Source organism: Cicer arietinum, chromosome 3 (genome assembly GCF_000331145.2).
Source record: "Cicer arietinum cultivar CDC Frontier isolate Library 1 chromosome 3, Cicar.CDCFrontier_v2.0, whole genome shotgun sequence".
Taxonomy (NCBI): Eukaryota; Viridiplantae; Streptophyta; class Magnoliopsida; order Fabales; family Fabaceae; genus Cicer; species Cicer arietinum.
Genome location: NC_021162.2, coordinates 45,481,408 through 45,491,142, shown reverse-complemented (window position 1 = coordinate 45,491,142; position 9,735 = coordinate 45,481,408). Strand labels below are relative to the sequence as shown.

At 26.1% G+C, this 9,735-nt stretch overlaps 1 pseudogene; it reads left to right on the top strand.

Annotated features, from left to right (window-relative positions):
- Window positions 1–1,547: 1,547 nt before the first annotated feature.
- Window positions 1,548–9,735, top strand: part of LOC101492861 (furostanol glycoside 26-O-beta-glucosidase-like) — an 8,991-nt pseudogene continuing 803 nt past the window's right edge.

Below are 9,735 nucleotides of genomic sequence, written 5' to 3'. Positions count from 1 at the left end.
GAAATTTTTATTTTGCGTTGTAGTGTTTCTATCATATATATATATATCTATTAGCTATACTTGCATAAGGAAAAAATATTGCAATATTTTGAATATTATTATAAACATTATTTTTAACAAACTACTACTCATGAATGAATGATATAGTACACACTAGATCACACATTATCATTTAATATATGTTTGAATTTTGAATTGACAAAATTACATAGCTACACAGATTTTCACAAAAGCTACTCTTTAAAAGTTAAACAAAATTACAATGAATTTTCCACAAGTTCAAACATACACTTTTCCACAATATTAGTTCTTTAATAGTTTACATTTCATTTTTACAACTTTGAGTTTATCGAGAAATTTCTTTTACTAAAATTTCTCCATCTCTACATATTTAAATTTTTTAATTTTTTAAGTTATGATGACAAACCGTTCTACTAAAAAGTAATTGTGTAGACACAAGAATTTGGATACACTATTTGGTCACACACACAACAAATTGTAGTCCTTTTAATTATTTTAAAACTGTACATTGTATAATTATTAAATTTCTACTTTGTTTTCTTTTGTGTGTGTCCAAATTCGTTTGTCCACACAAGAATTATTCTCTATTAAGTTATTATGAAATATTCGAGTATATAAGGAAAAATTTAAGGGACATGTGAAGTTATTCATTTTTTAGTGTCAAGCGGATCAATTAACTTTCGGGTTGATGCATGTATACGTAAATATATTGTATTGTCAATTACTTTGAGTAAGACGATATTAACTATTTCTTGTCTAAAACTTAGGGAGTGTAATCTTTATCCTAAGATGTCTTTGGTATACACTCCGATCCAACTACTGATCAATGCTATACACCTCTTTGTGAATCTTTATGAATCTGTATTCATATTTTCATTGAAATGGACTATCTTATTTAACTATACACATGATTAGTTTGATGTTAACCAATTTTTTATATAAAATAATTTCTATGATTAATTTGTAAAATTAAAAATGTCAAGAAGTACATAAATTTTAAAAATATAATGTTTCCAAATTAATGTAAATCATATAAAATGAAGAACAAATTATAGTTAAATATACAACTTTTACGATAAAGAAATGTTGAACTTTAAAAAATATATCATTGAAAGGAACACTTCAAAAGAAACAAAAAGCTTCAATAAACCAATTCTAAGTAGAAAAAAATGTTCAAGATAAGGATTGCATCACTAAAGTTACAAAGTTTTATCAATAGTATCATATTTTAATATATGTTGCATGGATTGTATTAATCATTGACGATGACACTAACAACATTATTTAATTGGAAAGTCTATGTATAGTAAGATTTGTATTTGTCAAAAGTCACAGACATCTCAAAACAATACAATCATAGGTTTTCGTTGGAATAATTTCCTTTAATTTTGAAAAATAGAATAGAATGTCATAGGTTGTCAAAAGCATAGAAAGCTAGGCTGGTTTTACATTTCTCTACTATATATATTATAATAATTGTGGCTTTTATATGTATCAAATTCCAGAGTTCTCTTTTGATGCAGAAAATGGAGATTTTGTCATTGAGAATTTCTAAAACTATTCTTGCAATCTTCTCCCTTGTTTTGCTTTTCAACATTCTTGCCCAGGCACAAGGTTTGAGCATTTGCTTTTATATTTTGGTTTTCCAACATTCCAAATTTATTTGATTGAAAAAGTGTATGGACTTAATTTCAGCGATTTTTTTTTAATATACGTAATTAAAATTTTAAGATGCATTTTTTTGTAAAAATTATGCAATTTTTTTAACATAAAAATGTAAGCAATTAAAAGTATAAAAACCCAAATTATAGATTGATAAAATCATATAGACTTGTATTTATAATTAACAAGAATTGTTAAACTAAAAATTAAGAAATACAATCCCTTTGACAGTTATTCAATAATGAAAGTTGATTCAAGTTACGTCAAAGTTTTTTTTGAAGACAAAATGAATTTAATATGGAAAACACTCCAATAATAAGAGATGCTAATTAGGGAGATGCAAAAACCAGATACAAAATAAGTTTGGACTATAAACTTTATATAATTCATCCTATAAGGGCGTGGGTACAACTTCAACTATCAACGTGAAGATCTCTTTGGTTACTTTTTTCAGCACTTTTTAGCATTGAGGTATGCTTTGACCCAAATGAATTTTCAGAACCTAACACATTTAAACCTTGTTTTACAACAACAACATTCAAGTCTTATCCAAGTAAGTAGGGTCGAATACATTGATCAAATGACCCTATAACATTCTACCATATAACATGTTTTTCCAGCTGATTAATCTTTAGATATTTCCTAGCTAATAGTATCTCTTATAATTTTTCTAGATCTTCCCCACCTTTAGAGTTTTGACTATCCTTCATTTGATCTACTCTCGTTCTTACAAAATCTACATATCACCTATTTACATGCCCCACCCCACCCTAGCCGAATTTCCACCATGTTTTCTACTACAACTACTACCTCAACTCTCTCTAATGTTATTATTTGTAATCATATGTCTAGTTTTTTCACGTATGAGTGCAACATTGGTATCTTTGATACACTATTGTGTGGATATGTAGATGAAACGATAAAAAAACTTACATACTGACTGCAAGTTTTAGGCTCGAAATCAAGACATGGTATCTAGTCTTATAATATCGACAATTGCTACACTTGTTTTAACTTCATATTAATTTATTAACGCCCAACAATTTGTCCCATATAACATTGACAATCGTATGATTGTACGGTAAAAATTTTCCTTCAGTTTGAGCAGTATTTTTTTAATATAAAAAAAAAAATATTTAATGCTTATCCAAAAGGATATTTTAATATGTACTTCATACGGTTCGAAATAAGTGTCGTTCTAGATTGCAAAAATATGCATTAATCAATATTTCTCATTTTCATTGGTTGTATTCTTATCAAATGTTACTATTGCAGTTCTTCTACCGAATGTGGAACCAAAGCAACAAGACTTATTAGATTCAAAGGTATATGTAATTAAGTTTTAACCATGTAGACACAATAATATTAATTCATTCATAATTACTTCATTATATATTATATATTAATCAACATAAACTTTGTTAATGTCTAGATTCAAGATGTAGCTACGACAAAACCATATGACTCTCTATTGAAACTTTTAAAATCTACAAGCTTTCCAAACCGAGCATCATTTCCTCCTGACTTTTTATTTGGTGCCGGATCCTCTGCCCTTCAGGTACATTATAAAAAAAATAACATATATAAACGATCTTGTAAAAAATATCTCCACCCACATATATACATATATAAGATTAGGATCAAAGTTCATACTTCATATTATGACAACTCCGATAATTTTCAAATAAACATTCATATTATAAAATCCACCGTTGCATTGAAAACTACAAATTATTTATTATGTCAACGAGATGTATCAAAATTATTTTGTTTATTCACTACGTGAAAAATAGAATTTTACAGTGTTTTTTCAACAACAAAAAAAAACGCTGTAGAATCGAGCACTGTAAAAGGATACAACAACGCTTTTTAAAATTAAAAAGCGCTATAAAAAATGTAGATATATTGCGCGCTTGTTATGCACCTTTTACAACGCTTATTTTATATAGTACTATAAAATCATATATAAGACGTTAATTTTGAATTATATAAAAGATATATTAAATAATTTTATATTTAAATAAAATTCTATACGCATGGTTTATGTGATAATATCTTTCAATCTAACTGTAAATTTTGTAATACAAGTATGCATTAAAGAATTATTAAAGGTTTCATAAATGAAAATTGACACCACAGTGTCAAACTTTATATTAGCGCACCTATGATAATTTTTTATTGCACATCCATTTTACAAAATCTACTGATGGATTGAAAACTATATTCACATATATCATGCCTATAAAATATGATATTATTCTAAAATACTTTGATATGTCAATGAGATATATCAAAATTAACTTATTTATTAAAAGTTCAATTCATATTATTTTAATTTTGATATATCTTGTTGACATATCAAATGATTACGTCAAATTTTATAGACATGATCTATCATATAATAGCTTTTAATCAAACAATGAATTTTGATCAAACAATGGATTTTGTAATACGAATATGAGATAAAAAATTATCGGATGAGTCATATATTAAATTTGACACTGTAGTGTCAATTGATCATATATATATATATATATATATATATATATATATATATATTATCATACAATTATACTATATGTTAATTTATTACTAACATGTTTTTGGTAAATTTAGATTGAAGGAGCAGGTCATGAAGGAGGAAGAGGACTTGGTTTATGGGACGATATAGTTAAACATCACAAAGGTTTGAAATATATACTTGCACTTGAAAAAAATTAAAATACCGGAGAAATTAAGTTGATATCTTTTTTTTTTTTTTATAACAATATCATTTTTTAGCTATCATTAGTTTGTGTTCCAAAAATTCTTTTTTTCTTTTTTCATAAACAGATGTGTATATAGATGTAGATAAGTTTCCCACAAAGATTGGACATTACAAGCGATATAAGGTGAGTTCACCGATGAAAGATTTATTTAATTGATAAATATTATTATGGTTAGTATTTAATGAAAATATAATGATGGTTCATCCATCTTCGTTCTTAAATCTCAATAGCTCAACTGTCAATGCTTGACGGTCTTTGAAAAACCAATCAAGCATAACATTATTACTCCATTCTTGTTAAAAATCATTATTACTCCATTTAGATATTAAAGATTGAATATACACAGAGTCCCACCCTATTTTTCTTAACAAAAATAGTAGTTAAAAAATTAGTCCAAATATATAGATCAATTTTTCTATTATCATTTTTGTTTATATTTTATTCCAAAGGAATACCTTTTATATTGGTTTGATATTTTATTGAATAAATTGACAGTGTAGTGTAGTAATAATAAGTAAAAATCTACACTCAAAATATTTTGTTTAATTTTTTGAATCTATTTTCTTTGCATTAATTTGCACTATCTTATAGGAGGACGTGCAACATTTGAAGAAGCTGGGAATAAATTCTTATAGAATGTCCATCTCTTGGAGTAGAATAATGCCAGGTAATATTTTTAAACTTAAAACTATCTAATATTTAAAATAACATAATATCAAATTATATTACCTAAAGAGGAAATAATGTAATGAAAACAATTAAATATTTAAGGGAATGCGGGAATATATTAACTAGGTTTTATGATAGAAAATTTATATAACATTAGTTTTTAAGTTGTTATTTGGTAATATTATGTCTCTAACATTGGAGTTGTTACTTAACTTAATGTCTTTTGAAAGAGTATGTTAGGAAGCTACACATTTGAATGTATTTATTCAATATTTTGTTAAACTTGTTAACATATTCATTCTAAAAAATAGGTAGGTGTATATTAGCAAATTCTAAATATTTAATAAGTATTTTTTTTAATTAATAAATAACTTATAAGGAATAAAAAATATTATTATTTATGTTGACTCTATTGAATACATACCATCATGTGATTCAGATGTAACTTCAAATATCACGTGATTCAGATGTAACTTCAAATATTAAATAACTAGAGTGTAAACGTTAGTTTTTCATTTTACTTGGTCCTTAAAGTTTTTTTGTTTAATTCATTTTCTCCATTAACTTGTAAAGGTTACACATTTTACCTATGTTCGTTAAGAATATTTCGATTGATTTTGTTAAAATTGTGTTATGTGTTCGGTGTTTATCCTGATTCGACAAATGACATTGAATATTATCTTCATTCTCCAAATTATAATTCTAGGATTTTTATGCATCTTCCCCTAATTGTTTGGAAAATATCAACTTCACATCTTTGTTAAACTTCTTACTATGACTCATAACAACATTGGTATCAATAGAAGATGATTTTCTTGAATTGTTATCAAAAGACTCTATCACCAAAGCAAACAACCTTTGTGGGTAGAATCTTTGGACAACAACATCAAACAAGTAGTACTTAGGCTATATGTGTTGGAACAAATGTCTTAGTATATGATTGATTTTCTATAACAAATTTCTACTTACAAGTGACTATTGGTTCCTTTGTACATTTCTTTGAGTAAATATTTGTGTAGTCAATTGGTTCCTTTATCTTTCTTTGAGTAAAAATTTGTGTGACTACACAAGACTTTCAATGATTGAAAACCTTTCCCACATTCTTTGTGTAATTTCCATTTTAAAAGTATCATTGGAGTGATATTTTTTGCCTATTGAATATTATATATTTGTTTTGAGATCATTGTCTAGTATTTAGTGATAGTTCTCTAGTTGGGAAAACAAAGACTGGATATAGGAAAACCCTTGATCTATAATTTAGAGAAGAATTAAAGACTTTGTTTTAGAGCCATTTTTCCAAATCAATATACATAAGACACGTATAAAAAATTACACGTAGTCAAACATAACCCTAATAGGCTTTGTGAATAGGCTGAGTAAGTTAGGGAATGAAGTGAGAAAGAGGTCGCAATCTTGATCCCCAGTATCAGTAAAATACTAACAATACTAATTATTACATTTCAAAAAAGATAATACTAATTACTAACATTAATCATAATGAAAAAAAAAAAAAACATAATGCTAATGGAATGAACTAAAATGTTTATCGATTGATTCTTAAAATACCAAAATGGGACATAACTTACACGAATAAAGTAAAATCTAAATATAAGTTAAGGAGCTAAAGCATAAATAAGGAACGTCAAAAAACTAACCTAACTACTAATTTACTAATATTTTTCTATAAACAAAATATAAGTGAAGGTGCTAAACATATAATTTAGCCTTTTTAAGATGGGTGGGATCCATTAACTCCACACATTTTTATTAAATTTTAAACTATTTGATACTTTTAAACAATATAAGTAAATATCGATGGTAAGATTACATAACTACCAATTTTATATTTTTTTTATAAAATTTTGTGTGTGTGATATTGAGTTATTAAATTAGTGAAACTCATTGTTTATATTGAGTTATTAAACGAAGTAACTTATCTCAAATTTACTTCTACAGCCAACTATCTCCACCCTTTTAAGATATATTACTTTATATGTCTTTTAGAGTTTGATAGATATGAAGTTGCAAAGCCAATATACAAACATTTATCCAATAGTCAATTGAATCATATCACACTATGTTAGTATTTATTTTATAAATAATATTATGATGAAGTGGTACACATGACAACTTGCATTGTTAGAAAATATTCATTAAACTCTATTTAATATGTATAAAAAGATAATGTTACAATATATTCATTTTTTGCAATATTCAATAAAATTAATATATTTACTTTTCTTTACATTTTCCACAACCAATTATTTAGATGGAACCTTGAAAGGAGGTATAAATAAAGAAGGTATTAACTTCTACAACAATTTGATCAACGAATTACTAAAAAATGGTATGATTTTAAGAATGAAAAATTCATTACTTTAATCAGATTCAACTAGAAATGTTTAAAATACAAATGATAACTTTTATTTATTTATTTTTTTTCATGTTCAATTTAAATGTGCAGGTATTGAACCTTTTGTAACTATTCTTCACTTTGACTATCCATTAGCTCTTCAACAAAAGCTTGGTGGCTTCTTAAATCGCTCCATTGTGTAAATTTACCTGAATATAATCTCTTTTAAATATTTTATTTTCATTGAAGTGATTTATTCTTAAAGTCAGCAAACATAAATAATCATGAAATTTCACCAAGCATGCTTATATTGTTTACGGTAAAGTTAAATTTCAGGAAACATTACAAAGATTTTAGTGAACTTCTATTCAAAACATATGGAGATCGAGTGAAACATTGGACTACAATCAATGAGGCAAAAGTCACATCTATATATCAATATATGTACAACATTGATAATATTTCAACTGAGGCATGCCAAACTACTAGAATATGTAAATAAGCATATATTTTACTTCACAACTTCCTCATTGCTCATGCTACAGCATCAAAGTTATACAGAACGAAATTTCAAGTAAGACATATTTTGGATAATGCATGTTACGTATATAACATCAACCTCGATCACATCAAAATATATGTAAATTAATAGTCAATATTCATAACAGTGTGAAACATTTATAAAACAAGGAGAAATTTAAAGAACATACCAAATGTTAATTTCCATTGAATATTTGATTTAGGCAATACAAGGGGGAGAAATTGGACTTGCTATTTCTTCAGGAGCTTATGTTCCGTACAGTTCAAAACGCGAGGATGTCGCTGCTGCTCAAAGACTAATGGATTTTTATTGGGGATGGTAAGTGTTTACTTAAGATGTATTTAATTCACCTTTTGTATTTTAACACTAGTTCCACGTCTTAGTTATTTAACTTTTTAAATCCTTTTTGATGGTTAATACATGGTGATATCAAAAAAAAAAAAAATTGCTGCATTTAATTTTGACATTCATTTTTCTACATTTACTTTCGATATTCAGGCTTCTGGAGCCGGTCTTCAATGGGGATTATCCAAAAATAATGAAAACGTTGGTAGGGAATAGGCTACCCAAATTCATTAAAAAGGAGAAAAAAATGTTAAAAGGAAGCACAAATTTTATCGGGATCAATTATTATACTTCTCACTTTGCTATACATGAACCTAATAGAACCAAAGTTATTGGTGACAATTTTGATGCATTAGCTCGGTCTGAAGGTATGCTTTTGCTCAAACTTATATTTTTTTTTTATAAATAATAATAATTGATATGAAAAAATATCTTCACTACTTGTATGATATGTAAGAGAATTACAAGAAATTACAATTTTTTATTTTATTTATAATTGCAGTTTTTAACGCTGACGGAAAAACCCTTGGGTACAAGGTGAGAAATTAATGACAAGAATGTAAGACAATGATATTTGTTAGAGGAATAGCTTTATAATTTTTTTCCAATGTTGATAATTTGTAGGATCAATATGCTGGATTCTATGTCTATCCGGAAGGATTATATAAATTTCTTAATCTACACTAACAACAAGTACAAAAATCCTAAAATCTACATAACTGAAAATGGTTGGTGTTGCATTTTTATCACATTTACAATATTATAACTAATATTTATATGGTATGCCAAAAAAGGAGATTGATTAATATATTTGTTTTGTGATATTCTCTTTACGTAGGTTGTGCATCTACAAAACTTCCAAATCCATTGAAAAATGAACACCGAACTATTTACATTGCCGCACATATAAATGCTACCAAAGCAGCTATTGAGTATGTCATTTCTCACCATCTTTAAAACTCAATGGATAATCCACACATAATGAAACAATTTATAATTTTTAGAATCAAAACTATTTGTTTCATTTATTAAATATGCATGTACATCACAATAATATTACCTATGATCTAATGTTACTTTTCTAAGGTCTAATTATTTTGTATTGTGTTTGTCTATCACAAAAATGTATAAATTTTTAGTCAACTAAAAGAAAGTTAAAACAAAAAAAATATCATAACTTTATTTTATTAACTGTTAATATAAATTTATTCAAGGAGACTTTGTAAAGAACATAATCAAATCTTAACAAGTTGGATTAAAATAGAGTTTAAGGACACACTTTATGTATAAAATCATTAAATCATATTACTATATTATTATAAACTCATTCTAATAAATATTTATTCGTAATTTATATATATATATATATATATATA